This window comes from Macrobrachium nipponense, chromosome 30 (assembly GCF_015104395.2).
Source record: "Macrobrachium nipponense isolate FS-2020 chromosome 30, ASM1510439v2, whole genome shotgun sequence".
Classification (NCBI taxonomy): Eukaryota; Metazoa; Arthropoda; class Malacostraca; order Decapoda; family Palaemonidae; genus Macrobrachium; species Macrobrachium nipponense.
The window spans coordinates 17,506,601-17,524,100 of NC_087218.1; the positions used below are offsets into that span (position 1 = coordinate 17,506,601).

The 17,500-nt window shown below is 36.1% G+C and overlaps 1 long non-coding RNA gene across 1 annotated transcript in view; it reads right to left on the reverse strand.

Annotated features, from left to right (window-relative positions):
* LOC135202333 (uncharacterized) overlaps window positions 1–15,664 on the reverse strand; it is a 19,190-nt gene extending 3,526 nt beyond the window's left edge. Inside the window, exons 1-3 of the long non-coding RNA XR_010311717.1 lie at window positions 15,458–15,664; window positions 1,517–1,613; window positions 1–1,290 (exon numbers count right to left, since the gene is read on the reverse strand). The exon at window positions 1–1,290 is cut by the window's left edge and continues 811 nt beyond it. This is a non-coding gene — a long non-coding RNA (uncharacterized LOC135202333). The remainder of the gene's footprint in view (window positions 1,291–1,516; window positions 1,614–15,457) is intronic.
* Window positions 15,665–17,500: the final 1,836 nt, after the last annotated feature.

The window sequence follows — 17,500 nt, forward strand, 5'->3', positions numbered from 1 at the left end:
GTACCGCAACTACTGGCATCGTCGGGTACGCCCACCTCTCCATCGCCTCACCTGTGTGGACAACATTCACGGGTAAGCCCGCCAGAATCTGCCCGTCAACCCCGGAGCACGCCGATCAGTCCCGCTCGTGTGGACAGGCCTTAACTCGCGACCACCGAGGTGGGACGCCAACACCATACCAACCACGCCACTGAGGCGCTTGTCAGAACCATCTAATTAAATCACTGCTAGGGTGTCAGAGCTAATGCTATAATTCTAGTGACCATAGCTGCTTAGCAAAGTGCCAGTGAAACTGGTATAAAATTTCTTGACATGAAACTGAAATGCCTCGTATTTTTGCTCATGCATTTGGCATCTATAATATTTATTATATTCCTGGTTTGTTTATTTCTGCCATAGTTCATAGGTTTCATATTTCTCCAATCTATAACCGGTTTGCTCATTATATTAGTGATTGCTCATATTGCTGCCATAGGTAATAGGTTTGCTTACTACAGCCACAGATAACAGGTTTAATCATATAGGTTTGCTCATATTACTACATTAATAGGGTTGCTCATATCGTTACCACAAACTAAAAGTTTGCTAATTTCATTACTGCCATTGCTCATTACTCCCATGCTTAGCTCATTACTGCCATAGACAGCTCATACGGCCAGATATAGATTAGCTCATTACTAACAGATAGGTTTAATAATTTTATTTCTGTCACAGATACCGGGTTTACTTATATTATTGCCATTGCTAATATTACTACCCAAGACGCAGTTTTGCTCACTGTTGGTACCCTGACTAAATACAGGTTTGTTCGTTGTACTAAGATAAAATTTAATATATACTACAGATTTTCAAATGGACAAGACACATTCAAATAATTTAAGTTATATTTAAAAATTAAACATTCAGGTCACAAAAAGCAAAATAAAAGTATTCAAATCAAATTATTTCTGTCATAAAAACATTTTACTATCAAAAGTTATTTACTCTAGAAACTACAAAAAGCTATCATACATTCAAAAATTAATCAATAAAGTCACATGCATTATACAAAATACATTATACAAAAAAACAGTAATCAAATTATTTCTAAACTAAAATAATTATCAAAAGTTAATTTCCTCTAAAGGTAATTACAGGTAAGGATAAAACTACAAAAAAGCTACAATACGAATTTAACTCCTGCTGAACAATAACCAACAAAAATCATTCTTCCATCAAGAAATAAAATTTACAAAAACATCTTACAAGTGTTTCCTTGATGTTGGTAATGCTAGGCTTTGTCGCGTGCATCTGAAAGAAAATTTGAATTAGAAACTATATTCAGATTGTTTGTTTGTATGATTTTAACGTTGCACTGAACCCGTGTTATTCAGCAACGGGACCAACGGCTTACGTAAATTCCGAACCACGTCGCTAGTGAACTGTCAACAAGTATTCAGATTGACCGCATTTAATTCACATGTCAAGGAATAGCGAAGGTATAATTTTTAAGAAAGCAGAAGACTTAGTTACTAACCTTTATAGAAAGAAAGGAATCTCGCTTTTGTAGATTAAAAAAATTCATGATAGCGTGGTAATGCGAATGAGAGCTCTAGTATTTTTATTCGCCAGTCCTGAAAAAAGATAAAGTTTGTCCTAAGTAACCGAATGGTTCCAAACTCGTTAACAGGCAATTATGATAGTTCTGTAATCAACATCTTAACCCCTTAATGCTTGTTTCCATATACTTTGATCAAAGTTATCCAAAGATGCAATTAATAAAAAGTTATATTTACCGCTGTCCAGATGCAAGTTGAATATTGCTTATGTTACCTGTATATTTGCAATTATCCAGTCCTAAAAACTTACGTTAGAAGTACACTCCATACTTATACCACATTAAAATAGAACATTAAGAACTATAGGAGAATTACCTTTAACATTATTCTAAGATTCTTTAACATTATATCAAGAGATAAACCACTAGAACTTAACCGACATAGTAGGTACAGTTTGACACAGGTTTGCCTGGTACACCTTCTTGAGCAACATCGAAAAATTATATGGTAACAGTGTTTACTGAGGGGGATGGGGGGAGGACTCTTCCTCTCTTAGCAAGAGTTCCACCAATAAGCTTTGGAATTCTTTCAGTGGGAGGAGTCATTAGGTAAGGTTGGAGAAAGACACACACACACACGAAGTAAAAGAAAAAGAAAGAAATCTGAGCAGGTTATATCGCTGTAACTAATATTACTGTCTCACTTTAAATATAAGTTTGTTTATTAAGATTCCATTTAACTTTCGTCCAAGGCATTATCTTACCACCATGTCTGTTATTATATATCGGTGATATTCATTACGCAATACTTAAAATTGATCAAAATTTTAGTTATACTGGTATTGGAGAGAATCACGAACATCATAACAGGATATTTTAACTCACATAAGCCAAGTTTATAGTATCGGTTGCAGTGCGTTTCCTACAAATTCTACAATAGGAAGCTGTAAGGAGAAGCGCAGAAACACTTCACTGAACATACCCAAACATTCGGTGAACGTGTGTGTTGAAAATGTCCGACACCTTAGCTCCTCTCTCTCTCTCTCTCCCATATTAGCTAATTTAAAGTGTAATGTCATCTAGAAATACCACTGCGCTAAGTATGCAGTTTTGATATGTCATTAACACCCTCTAATCTTGACTAAACTAATATATGCATATATATTTTTTCGGGGGGCGGGGGGAGTGGTGTCGGGGATTAAGTTCTTGTTGTTAAGCCGTCTTACAGGTTTTGGAATTCTGAAATGTAATTCAAACTGACAAGCTTCTTGCTTTTGCTGTACCGATGCCCTCAGCTTTGCTACAACTGAAATGGATGGGGGGCTAGGGGTAAGGTGGGCCTGTTGCGACCCCGATGAGTGGACGAAGTACTAGATATGCTCGTGGATAGTGTATGGCTAACGAAAAGCTCCACTTGAAATATTTTCTTGTTTATAACGAAAAACTCCACTTGAAATATTTTCTTGTTTATCTTTAATGCCTGCGTGTTTTTAGTGTTTATCCTAATATTATTACAGTACTGTAGATTTTCTGAATACAAAAACATTTACAAGAAGAAGGGGTTAAACTCACTCTCTCTTGAAATACATATAGAATGAAAAGGAGAGAGAGAGAGAGAGAGAGAGAGAGAGGAAGAGGAAGAGAGGAGAGAGTAGAGAGAGAGAGAGAGAGAGAGAGAGAGAGAGAGAGACTAGACGTTACTGAGGAATCAAAATGAAACTACTAGGGACAGAGAAAATTCCACAACGTGTAATGGAAGTGAAGAAGGCCTCCCAAACTTGGTGCAAACTTTTAACCATTCCCATATGGTAAACTTAATTCGTTTGCCAATGATAAACAATTGTTGATATTCAGAGGTTTCATGTATTTATGGTTGGGTTTGTATTCCCTCTTGAATATACTGTAGAGGTTATTCTCTACACACCGTTCATTACAATAATTATTACATGATATGGATAAACATATCTACTTGGCTTATATTTTCTAATATATTAATTGTGATACATTTTTTAATGTCCTACGGACAGAAATTCCTTTCGCTCAGACTTATCATCATTCGTGTGAGGATAAGAGACAGATGTCTCTATTGTTAAACAGCCCCTTCAGTCATTTACCTGTCCACTGTGGAAAGAGCTATTTGGAGAAATGTAGTTTGATGATACTGTCCTAGGGTTCTCTTTTTAAATAATTTTTAAAGAAAAAAACAGGATGGCGAAATTCGCTTTAGATTTTGAAATCCTTTAAGATATCAAATTCACCTTTCTAATAAATAAATGATAATAATCATGACCTAGAGCTAAACGATGTGCATAGGTGTGTTTACGATTTTTTTTTTTACATCATACGACATGGAAGCTCAGCGGAAGCCATGGGGTAATCCAAATATACACACTCAATTTTTACATTTATTTTTAATATTAGTGAGTTCAGCCACCTTCCTCTTAGATCACCTCTTGTAATCTGTTAGGCATAGAAAATTCATGGTTTCTGACGATCTGTGGTCGGTTGTTGAATAGCTTCCATTGTGTTCCCAGTGGTCCATAAGTTGATCTGGTCTCCTCTACCTCCCAGGCTCCCAACATTTTACCAAATTAGCCTAAATATTCTCAGTGAGGCTATATCTGTGGCCGTATGGATGGAGCCGCGGTCGTGAATGAAAATGACAGGAGCAGGTGGGGAGGAATAATTCCGCTTTTGAAATGAAAGAAGTTAGAAATCCAGAATAATTTCAAAGTATTTTTCACCAGTGAACCTCCACTCAGTCCTGGTGATATCATCCATACAATGTAAGAAGATAGTGGGAGAATAAGGTGAATGGAGTAGAAATCATGGTGGAGTAACCTTCATGGTTTTGTCTGTGAAAGATAGTGGAAGAATAAGGTGAATGGAGTAAAAATCATGGTGGAGTAACCTTCATGATTTTGTCTGTGGAAGATAGTGGAAGAATAAGGTGAATGGAGTTGGAATCATGGTGGAGTAACCTTCATGATTTTGTCTGAGGAAGATAGTTGGAGAATAATGTGAATGCAGTAGAAATCATGGTGGAGTAACCTTCATGATTTTGTCTGTGGAAGATAGTGGGAGAATAATGTGTATGGAGTAGAAATCATGGTGGAGTAACTCTCATGATTTTGTCTGTGGAAGATAGTGAGAGAATAATCTGTATGGAGTAGAAATCATCGTGGAGTAACCTTCATGATTTTGTCTGTGAAAATAGCGGAAGAATAAGGTGAATGAAGTAAAAATCATGGTGGAGTATCCTTCATGATTTTGTCTGTGAAAGATAGTAAAAGAATAAAGTGAATGGAGTGAAAATCATGGTGGAGTAACCTTCATGATATTGTCTGTGAAAGATAGTGGGAGAATAATCTGTATGGAGTAGAAATCATGGTGGAGTAACTTTCATGATTTTGTCTGTGAAAGATAGTGAGAGAATAAAATGTATGGAGTAGAAATCATGGTGGAGTAACTCTCATGATTTTGTCTGTGGAAGATAGTGAGAGAATAATTTGTATGGAGTAGAAATCATGGTGGAGTAACCTTCATGATTTTGTCTGTGAAATATAATGAGAGAATAATGTGCATGGAGAAGAAATAATGGTGGAGTAACCTTCATGATTTTGTCTGTGGAAGATAGTGAGAGAATAATCTGTATGGAGTAGAAATAATGATGGAGTAACCTTCATGATTTTGTCTGTGAAAGAAAGTGGGAAAATAATGTGTACGGAGTAGAAATCATAGTGGAGTAACCTTCATGATTTTGTCTGTGGAATATAGTGAGAGAATAATGTGTATGGAATAGAATCATGATGGAGTAACCTTCATGATTTTGCCTGTGGAAGATAGTGGGAGAATAATGTGTATGGAGTAGAATCATGCTGGAGTAACCTTCATGATTTTGTCTGTGATAAATAGTGGGAGTATAATGTGTATTGAGTAGAAATAATCATGGTGGAGTAACCTTCATGATTTTGTCTGTGAAAGGTGAAAGATAGTGAGAGAATAATGTGTATGGAGTAGAAATCATGGTGGAGAAACCTCATGATTTTTTCTGTGGAAGATGGTGAGAGAATAATGTGTATGGAGTAGAAATCATGTTGGAGTAACCTTCATGATTTTGTCTGTGAAAGATAGTGAAAGAATAATGTGTATGGAATAGAAATCATGGTGGAGTAACCTTCATGATTTGTCGGTGGAAGATAGTGAGAGAATAGCGTGTATGGAGTAGAAACCATGGTGGAGTAGGCTTCATGATTTTGTATGTGAAGATAGTGAGAGAATAATGTGTATGGAGTAGAAATCATGGTGGAGTAACCTTCATGATTTTGTCTGTGAAAGATAGTGGGATAATAATGTGTATGAAGTAGAAATCATGGTGAAGTAACTTTCATGATTTTGTCTGTGGGAGATAGTGAGAGAATAATGTGTATGGAGAAGAAATCATGGTGGAGTAACTTTCATGATTTTGTTCATGGGAGATAGTGAGAGAATAATGTGTATGGAGTAGAAATCATGGTGGAGAAACCTTCATGGTTTTGTCTGTGAGATATAGTGAGAGAATAATGTGTATGGAGTAGAAATCATGGTGGAGTAACTTTCATGATTTTGTCTGTGAAAGATAGTGAGAGAATAATGTGTATAGAGTAGAAATCGTGGTGGAATAACCTTCATGATTTGTCTGTGGAAGATAGTGAGAGAATAATGTGTATGGAGTAGAAATCATGGTGGAGTAATCTTCATGATTTTTTTCTGTGAAAGATAGTGGGATGATAATATGTATGGAGTAGAGATCATGGTGGAGTAACTTTCATGATTTTGTCTGTAGGAGATAGTGAGAAAATAATGTGTATGGAGTAGAAGTCATGGTGGAGTAACCTTCATGATTTTGTCTGTGAAAGATAGAGGGAGAAAAATGTGTATGGAGTAGAAATCATAGTGGAGTAACCTTCATAATTTTGTCTGTGAAAGTAGTCGGGTAAAATAAAATGGGTGTATGGAGTAGAAATCATGGTGGGAGTAAACCTTCCATGATTTGGTCTGTGAAAGATAATGGGGAGGAATAATGTGAATGGGAGTAGAAAATCAATAGTGGAGTAAACCTTGCATGCTTTTGTCTGTGGAAGATAAGTTGAGAGAATTATGTGTTATGGAGTTAGGAAAATCCATGATGGAGTGACCTTCAATGATTTTGTCCTGTGAAATAAAGTGGGAAAAATAACTGGTATACCGGAAATAGAAATCATAATGGAGTAACTTTCAAGATTATGTTCTTATGGAATATATTGGATAGAATGATGTGTATGGAGTAAATTATGATGGTGTAACCTTCAATGATTTTGTCTGTGAAGATGTGGGTCTGTGAAAGATAGTGAAGAGAATTTAATTGTAAGGAGGAGAAATCATGGTTTGAAGTAGCCTTCAGTGATTTTGTCTGTGGAATATAGAAGATAATTGTTTTTGGGAATGGAATCATTATGGATTAACCTCCATGAAATTTTGTCCTGTGGAAGACATAGTGGGGAGAATAATGTGTAAATGGAATGGAATCATGGTGGAGGTAACTCCGAATTTTGTCTGTTGAAGATAGTGGAGAAATAATGTGTATGGAGTAGAAATCCATTGGTGGAGAAACCTCATGATTTTGTCTGTGGAAGATAGTGGAAGAAATAAGGTGAATGGAGTAGAAATCATGGTGGAGTAACCTTCAAGATTTTGTCTGTGAAAGATAGTGGAAGAATAAGGTGAATGGATCAAAATCATGGTGGGGTAACCTTCATGATTTTGTCTGTGAAAGATAGTGGAAGATAAGGTGAATGGAGTAGAAAACAATGGTGGGGTAACTTCATGATTTTGTCTGTGAAATAAAGTGGAAAGAATAAAGGTGAATGAGTAGAAAACATCGGTGGAGTAACTTTATGATTTTGTCTGTGGAAACAGTTTGGAGAAATAAGGTGAATGGAGTAGAAATTATGATGGAGTTACCTTCATGATTTTGTCTGTGAACGATAGAGGAAGAATAAGGTGAAAAAGAGTAGAAATCAAGGTGGGTAACGTCATATTTTGTCGGTGAAAGATAGCGGAAGAATAAGGTGAATGGAGTAGAAATCATGTGGAGAAAAGATTCATGAATTTCGTTTGTGAAAGATAGTGGAAAGAATAAAAGGTGAATGGAGTATAAAATCGTGGTGGAAGTAACCCTTCATGATTTTGTCTGTGAAAGATAGTGAAAAGAATAAGGTGAATAGAGTAGAAATCATGGAGGGAGTAACCATCATGATTTTTGTCTGTGGAATATAGTGGGAGAATAAAAGGTGAATGGAGTAGAAAATCATGGTGGAGAAAGATTCATGATTTCGTCTGTGAAAGATAGTGGAAGAATAAGGTGAAGGAAGTAGAAATCGTGGGTGGAGTAAACCTTTCATGGTTTTGTCTATGAAAGAAAGTGGAAGATTAAGGTGAATGGAGTAGAAATCATGGTGGAGTAACCATCATGATTTTATCTGTGGAAGATAGTGAGAGAATAAGGTGAATGGAGTAGAAATCATGGTGGAGTAACCTTCATGATTTTTTCTGTGGAAGATAATGGAAGAATAATCTACATTAAATAGAAATCAAGGTGGAGTAAATTTCATGATTTTGTCTGCGGAAGATAGTGAGAGAATTATGTGTATGGAGTAGAAATCATGGTGGAAAAACTTTCCTGATTTTGTCTGTGGAAGATAGTAAAAGAATAATCTGTATGGAGTAAAAAATCAATGGTGGAGTAACTCTCATGATTTTGACTGTGAAAGATAGTGAGAGAATAATGTATATGGAGTAAAAATCATGGTGGAAGTTTTACCTTCATGATTTTGCTGCGAGAGATAGTGAGAAAATAATGTGTATGGAGTAGAAATCATGGTGGGAGTAACCTTCATTATTTCGCCTGTGGAAGATAGAGAGAGAAAATAATGTGTATGGAGTAGAAAAAATCAAATTGGAGAACTTTCATGACTTTGTCTGTGATAGATGGTGAGAGAATAATGTATATGGAGTAGAAATCATGTTGGAGTAACCTTCATGATTTTATCTGTGAAAGATAGTGAAAGAATAATGTGTATGGAATAGGAATCATGGTGGAGTAACTTTCATGATTTGTCGGTGGAAGATAGTGAGAGAATAATGTGTATGGAGTAGAAATCATGGTGGAGTAACCTTCATGATTTGTCTGTGGAAGATAGTGAGAGAATAATGTGTATGGAGTAGAAATCATGGTGGAGTAACTTTCATGATTTTGTCTGTGAAAGATAGTGAGAGAATAATGTGTATGGAGTAGAAATCATGGTGGAATAACCTTCATGATTTGTCTGTGGAAGATAGTGAGAGAATAATGTGTATGGAGTAGAAATCATGGTGGAGTAACCTTCATGATTTTTTCTGTGAAAGATAGTGGGATGATAATATGTATGGAGTAGAGATCATGGTGGAGTAACTTTCATGATTTTGTCTGTAGGAGATAGTGAGAAAATAATGTGTATGGAGTAGAAATCATGGTGGAGTAGCCTTCATAATTTTGTCTGTGAAAGATAGTGGGAGATAATGTGTATGGAGTAGAAATCATGGTGGAGTAACCTTCATGATTTTGTCTGTGAAAGATAGTGGGAGAATAATGTAAATGGAGTAGAAATCATAGTGGAGTAACCTTCATGATTTTGTCTGTGGAAGATATTGAGAGAATAATGTGTATGGAGTAGAATTATGATGGTGTAACCTTCATGATTTTGCCTGTGGAAGATAGTGGTCTGTGAAAGATAGTGAGAGAATAATGTGTACGGAGGAGAAATCATGGTGGAGTAGCCTTCATGATTTTGTCTGAGGAATATAGTGAGAGAATAATGTGTATGGAATAGAATCATGATGGATTAACCTCCATGATTTTGTCTGTGGAAGATAGTGGGAGAATAATGTGTATGGAATAGAATCATGGTGGAGTAACCTTCATGATTTTGTCTGTGAAAGATAGTGAGAGAATAATGTGTATGGAGTAGAAATCATGGTGGAGAAACCTCATGATTTTGTCTGTGGAAGATGGTGAGAGAATGAAATGTGATGGATAGAAATCATGGAGTGGTTGGAGTACCTTCATGATTTTGTCTGAAAATGAAAGATAATGAGAGATAATGTGGTATGTAGTAATGATCATGGTGGAGTAACCTTCAAGATTTGTCTGTGAAGATAGTGAGAGAATAATGTGTATGGAGTAGAAATCATGGTGGAGTAGCCTTCATGATTTTGTCTTTGGAATATAGTGAGAGAATAATGTGTATGGAATAGAATCATGATGGAGTAACTTCCATGATTTTGTCTGTGGAAGATATTGAGAAAATAATGTGTATGGAGTAGAATCATGGTGGAGTAACCTTCGTGATTTTGTCTGTGAAAGATAGTGGGAGAATAATGTGTATTGAGTAGAAAATGGATGGTGGAGGTATCTCTCAATGATTTTGACTTTGGAAAAAAGTGAGAGAATAATGTCATGGAGTAGAAAAATCATGTGGATTAACCTTGAATGATTTTGTCTGTGAAAATATAATTAGAGAATAATTGTGTATGGAGTAGAAATCATGGTGGGGAAACCTTCATGATTTTCTAAGTGGAGATAGTGAGAGAATAATGGTGTATGGCGTAGAAATCAAGGTGGAGAAATTTTCATGATTTTGTCTGTGATAGCGAGTGAAGAATAATGTGTATGGAGTAGAAATCATGGTGGAGTAACCTTCATGATTTTGTCTGTGAAAGATAGTGAGAGAATAATGTGTATGGAGTAGAAATCATGGTGGAGTAACCTCATGATTTGTCTGTGGAAGATGGTGAGAGAATAATGTGTTGGAGTAGAAATCAATGCTGGAGTAACTTCATGATTTTTGTCTGTGGAAGATAGTGTGAAGGAAAATAATGTGGTAACGGGTTTAGTTTTAAAGCATAGCATACTGGAGTAACTTTCATGATTTTTGTCCTGTGAAATAGAGTGAGAGAGAATAATGTGGTATGGAGTAGAAAATATCATGGTGGATGTAACCTTGGCATGATTTTATCTGTGAAAGATAATGGGAGAATAATGGTGTACGCGAAGTAGGCAAATAATACTGGAGTAGACCTTTCATGATTTGTTGTCTGGTGGATAAAGTGAGAGTAATAATGGTGTATGGAGTAGAATCATGGTGGACGTAAACCTCATCCGATTTTGTCCGTGAAAAAGATATTGGTAGAATAATGTGTATGGGAGTAAAGAAATCATGGGGTGGAGTACTTTCATGATTTTCTTCTGTGGGGAGAAAAATAGTGGAGGAAATTTATGTGTAACGGAGTAGAAAATCATGGTGGAGTAAACCTTCATTATTTTGTGTGTGGAAAGATAGTGGGGGAGAATAATGTGTATGGAGCAGAAATGATGGCGGAGTAAACGCTTCATGATTTTTAATATGTGAGAGAACCTAATGTGTATGGAGTAGAAATCATGATGGAGTAACCTTCATGATTTTGTGTGTGGAAGATAGTGGAGAATAATGTGTATGAGTATAAATAATCATGGTGGAGTAACCTTTCTGATTTTGCCTGTGGAATATAAGTGAAGGAACTAAATGTGTATGGAGTAAGAAATAAAAGTGAGTAAAATCATGATCTGCTGTGGAAAGCTAATGGAGAATAATTTGTATGGAGTAGAAATCTGGTGAGTAAACCTTCATAATTTTGTCCTGGAAAGATATGGGAGAATAATGTAATGGAGCAGAAATCATGTGGGTAACCTTCATGATTTGTCTGTGAAAGATAGTGGGGGAATAATTTTGTATGGGTAGTAAAATCATGGTGGAGTAACTTTCATGATTTTGTCGTAGGAGAAGTGAGAAAAATGTGTAGGAGTAGAAAATCATTGCGGAGCAACCTTCATGATTTTGTCTGTGAAAAGATAGGGAGAAAATAAAATATGGAGTAAAGAAATCATGGTGGGAGTAAACCTTCATAATTTTGTCTGTGAAAAAGAAAGTGGGAGAATAATGTGAATGAAGTAGAAATCATGGTGGAGTAAACCTTCATGATTTTTCTGTGAAGGAAAGTGGGAGAATAATGTATACGGAGTAGAAAATCTTGGGGGAGTAACTTTCCTGATTTTGTCTGTGGGAGTGAGGAGCATAATGTGTATGGAGTAGAATCATGGTGGAGTAACCTTCATGATTTTGTGTGTGGAAGATAGTGGGAGAATAATGTGTATTGAGTATAAATAATCATGGTGGAGTAACCTTCATGATTTTGTCTGTGGAAGATAGTGAGAGAATAATGTGTATGGAGTAGAAATAAAGGTGGAGTAACTTTCATGATTCTGTCTGTGAAAGATAGTGGGAGAAAATTTAATTTTGTATGGAGTAGAAATCATGGTGAAGTAACTTTCCTGATTTTTGTTTTGTTTGTGGAGGTAGTGAGAAAAATAATGTGTATGGAGTAGAAATCATGGTGGAGTAACCTTCATGATTTTGTCTGTGAAAGATAGAGGGAGAAAAATGTGTATGGAGTAGAAATCATGGTGGAGTAACCTTCATAATTTTGTCTGTGAAAGATAGTGGGAGAATAATGTGTATGGAGTAGAAATCATGGTGGAGTAACCTTCATGATTTTGTCTGTGAAAGATAGTGGGAGAATAATGTGTATGGAGTAGAAATCATGGTGGAGTAACCTTCATGATTTTGTCTGTAGGAGATAGTGGGAGAATAATGTGTATGGAGTAGAAATCATGGTGGAGAAACCTTCATGATTTTTTCTGTGAAAGATAGTGGAATGATAATGTGTATGGAGTAGAAATTCATGGTGGAGTAACCTTCATGATTTTGTCTGTGAAAGATAGAGGGAGAATAATGTGTATGGAGTAGAAATCATGGTGGAGTAACCTTCATGATTTTGTCTGTGAAAGATACTGGGAGGAAAATGTGTACGGAGTAGAAATCATGGTGGAGTAACTTTCATGATTTTGTCTGTGGAATATAGTGAGAGAATAATGTGTATGGAGTAGAATCATGATGGTGTAACCTTCATGATTTTGTCTGTGGAAGATAGTGGGAGAATAATGTATATGGAGTAGAAATCATGGTGGAGTAACCTTCATGATTTTGTCTGTGAAAGATAGAGGGAGAAAAATGTGTATGGAGTAGAAATCATGGTGGAGTAACCTTCATGATTTTGTCTGTGAAAGATAGTGGAGAATAATGTGAATGAAGTAGAAATCATGGTGGAGTAACCTTCATAATTTTCTCTGTGAAAGAAAGTGGGAGAATAATGTATACGGAGTAGAAATCATGGTGGAGTAACTTTCATGATTTTGTCTGTGGAATATAGTGAGAGAATAATGTGTATGGAGTAGAATCATGATGGTGTAACCTTCATGATTTTGTCTGTGGAAGATAGTGGGAGAATAATGTATATGGAGTAGAAATCATGTTGGAGTACTTTCATGATTTTGTCTGTGAAATATAGTGAGGAGAAATAAAATGTGTATGGAATAGAAATCATGGTGGAGTAGCCTTCATGATTATGCTGTGAAAGATAGGGGTGACGAGAATAATGTGTATGGAGTAGAAAATCATGGTTTAGAAACCTCATGATTTTGTCTGTGGAAGATGGGGTGAGAGATAATGTGTATCGAATAGAAATCATGGTGGGGAAGAACCTTCATGATTTTGTCTGTGAAAGATAGTGAAAGAATAATGTATATGGAGTAGAAATCATGGTGGAGTAACCTTTATGATTTGTCGGTGGAAGATAGTGAGAGAATAGCGTGTATGAAGTAGAAAGCATGGTGGAGTAGCCTTCATGATTTTGTCTGTGGAAGTTAGTGAGAGAATAAAGTATGAAGTAGAAATCATGGTGGAGTAACCTTCATTAGATCTGTGAAAGATAGGGGATAATAATGTGTATGAAGTAGAAAATCATGGTGGAAGTAAACTTTCATGATTTTGTCTGTGGGAGATAGTGAGAGAATAATGTGTATGGAGAAGAAATCATGGTGAGTAATCTTCATGATTTGTCCTGTGGAAGATAGTGGGAGAATAATGGTGTATATGGAGTAGAAATCATGGTGGAGTAACTTTTCATGATTTTGTCTTGTGGCGGAGATAGTGAGAGAATAATGTTATTATGTATGGAGTCGAAATCATGGTGGAGTAACTTATCAATGATTTTGTCCGGGGTGGGAGATAGTGAGATAATTAATGTGTATGAAGTTTAGGAAAATCATGGTGGGAGTAACCTTCATGATTTTGTCTGTGGAAGATAGTGAGAGAATAATGTGTTTATGGAAGTAGGAAAATCATTGGTGGAGTAACTTTCGACATGATTTTGTCTGTGAAAGATAGTGAGAGAATAATTTGTATAGAGTAAGAAATCAAGTGGGAGGAACCTTCATGCTTTTTCTGTGGAAGATAGTGAGAGAATAATTGTATAGGTATAAATCATGGATAACCTTCATGATTTTTTCTGTGGAAGATAGTGAGAGAATAATGTGTATAGAGTATAAATCATGGTGGAGTAACTTTCATGATTTGTCGTGGGAGATAGTGAGGAAGAATAATGTGTTATTTTTTTTTGGAGTAGAAATCATGGTGGAGTAACTTTTTCATGAAATTTTGTCCTGTGGGAGATAGGTGGCGAGAATAAAATGTGTAATGGAGTAGAAATCATGGTGGATAACTATCAGATTTTGTCCGTGGGAGATCAGTGAGAGCATAAATGTGTTTATGGAGTAGAAATCATGGTGGAGTAATTCATGATTTGTCTGGGTGAAGATAGTGAGAGAAATAATTTGTATAGAGTCGGCAAATCATGGTGGAGTAACCTTCATGGATTTTGTCTGGTAGGAGGATAGGGGTGGAAATAATATGGTGTATGGAGTAGAAATCATGGTGGAGAAACCTTCATGATTTTTTTCTGTGAAAGATAGTGGGATGATAATGTGTTTGGAGTAGAAATCATGTTGGAGTAACTTTCATGATTTTGTCTGTAGGAGATAGTAAGAGAATAATGTGTATGGCGTAGAAATCATGGTGGAGTAACCTTCATGATTTTGTCTGTGAAAGATAGAGGGAGAATAATGTGTATGGAATAGAAATCATGGTGGAGTAACCTTCATGATTTTGTCTATGAAAGATAGTGGGAGAATAATGTGTATGGAGTAGAAATCATGGTGGAGTAACTTTCATGATTTTGTCTGTGAAAGATAGTGGGAGAATAATGTGAATGGAGTAGAAATCATGGTGGAGTAACCTTCATGATTTTGTCTGTGGAAGATAGTGAGAGAATAATGTGTATGGAGTAGAAATCATGGTGGAGTAACCTTCATGATTTTGTCTGTGAAAGAAAGTGGGAGAATAATGTGTACGGAGTAGAAATCATAGTTGAATAACTTTCATTATTTTGTCTGTGGAATATAGTGAGAGAATAATGTGTATGGAGTAGAATCCTGATGGTGTAACCTTCATGATTTTGTCCGTGGAAGATAGTGGAGAATAATGTATATGGAGTAGAACTGGTGGAGTACCCATAACTGATTTGTCTGTGAAAGATTAGTGGGAGGAAAATGGGTACGGAGTTGAAATTAATAGTGGAGTACTTCATGATTTTGTCCTGTGGAATATAGTGAGAGAATAATGTGTATGGAGTATAAATAATCATGGTGGAATAAATCTTTCATGATTTTTGTCTGTGGAATATATGGGAGAATAATGTGTATGGAATAAAAATCATGGTGGAGTAACCTTCATGATTTTGTCTGTGGAAGATAGTGAGAGAATGTGTATAGAAATGATGGTGGAGTAACCTCAATGATTTTGTCTGTGGAAGATAGTGAGAGAATAGTGTGAATAAATAAAGAAAAAGTTTAACATTCTCAAACGATACTTATTAATATGTGTCGTGGTTACAGCTTCTATCCACGACTTCCTTGAGCGTCTGTTCCTTGCCGCCTTTAAGTTACTATTTCTGACGGAGCTCTTGATATATCCTATAAATTGACTAGTGTCTGGAGCTTGAAATATAATCGACCACTAGGGCTGGCGGAGCCTCACCGTCTTCTGTGATCGGTTAACAGTAGCAAACTGATCCTGCCGCACGCTTCGGTGGATTTTATATACACTACGTAGTCGCTGCTTCGAAACTCGGGAACAATCGAATACGTTCGTACAGCTTGGGTGGGGGAACGGGAGAGGGGGAGAGAGAGAGAGAGAGAGATGGGGTTGGGGGGGAAACGTACGTATAACGTTTCGATAAGGGGTGTGTTTCAGCTCTCCAAAGACTAAATTGCTATACGTTTGCGAATTGCCACTAATACGAATGAACAAAATAATCGTTTTATGCCAGATAAAGAGAGCGGAAATCCGTCTCCTGAAAAAACTTATTATAAATCATAACAAAAATTTCGAGAGTAAGAGGATGTTTTAATTTGTTGAAACGAAATTATAATACGAGGGTTTTGGTTGCTGAGAAAGTGGAAGGAAACGAGTAGGTTACAATTTCATGGAACGTATTGAGGGCTGTCTCAGATTATACGATTTCATCCAATAAGATGAGTTATGTCCCTGGTAACATTCTTTCCTCGTTCGAGACTTTTATTTATATATATTATATATTATATATATATATATATATATATATTATATATATATATATAGACTATATGAGATATATAATTATATAGTATTATATATATTTATATATATCTAAGCCGACTCACCCTGGCAACAAGCCAAGATGTGGTATTAAGTCAAATTTACCAGATGCATTCATCAGCAAAATATCGTCTGGTATTGAAGAAGAAGAACTTGAAAGGCTTATAGAAGTTCCACTTACCGGAGATTCAGCTCGGGATGACCTAATATCAGTAGACCCTGAATGTGAACGTGAACCACATCCAGTTGCAGACTCTCAGCAGCAACCTGCAATGGAACAAGAAAATATCTCAACCGAAGTACTGCATCCAGCAAAACAAGGCAAGAAAGGAAGCTGAGTTTGGTCTTCCTAAAGCAACCTCAACGAATGTTAGCACGCAGCACAAGATCAATGCGAGCAGTTGATGTTGGAGACAATGTGTCTGTACCGGTGTCTCAATTTGACCGTAGTAAAGGAGACCCCCTAACATAGTAGGTGTTGTATTAGCAGTTGAAGACAGTGGTTATGTGATTGGCACAAAAAGTGGAATTATCAATGGTAAACTTGCCAGAAACCAATTCGAATTTGTTCAGTACAAAGGACTTTTGCCTGAAAATATCCCCAAACAACAGTTAAGTATTCGCGAACTACTATGAGATTCAGGGGCTCTGTAACACGGTTTTTTCGCAATAACTTTTTATCTATGCATTTCATACATATAACGGTTATTCAGAATACATATTATATCTACACATAAATTTTGACTGTATTCTGCATTACGTAGGTTGAATAAATTTGGTACTTATAATGTAAAAGTGACTTTTTTTGAAGACGGGCCAACTTACTCAGAGAAAAGGTTTCGAACGCACTCGTTACGTAACTTATGACAGCATTTCTTCCCTCTTTCTCGATGGATGATTGGCTATAAGTAACGAAGGCTAAACCTCTGGTAACAATGACATACAAATTTAAATACAAGCAAAGCAGAACACCTTTATGAACTCTGGAACCTCTCCACTGATAATTGTCATAATGAACAAACCAACAAAATATGTTAATAAATACAAAATCACTTCGATTATTAGTCTAACTCCCAAAATAGGTTTCCTAAGAAATTACAATCTACTTTATAGGTCACAATCAGATTGACAAGATGTAGGGAATAGTTGGTAATTTTCAAAACATAGTAGACAAGCTTAATTTGATAACTGCTATATCCAATGTCAAGCAATTTTTATTTGTTGGCTACCTATTTACTGAAAAAAAAATACCCGGTACCGTATATTGGCTTTAAAC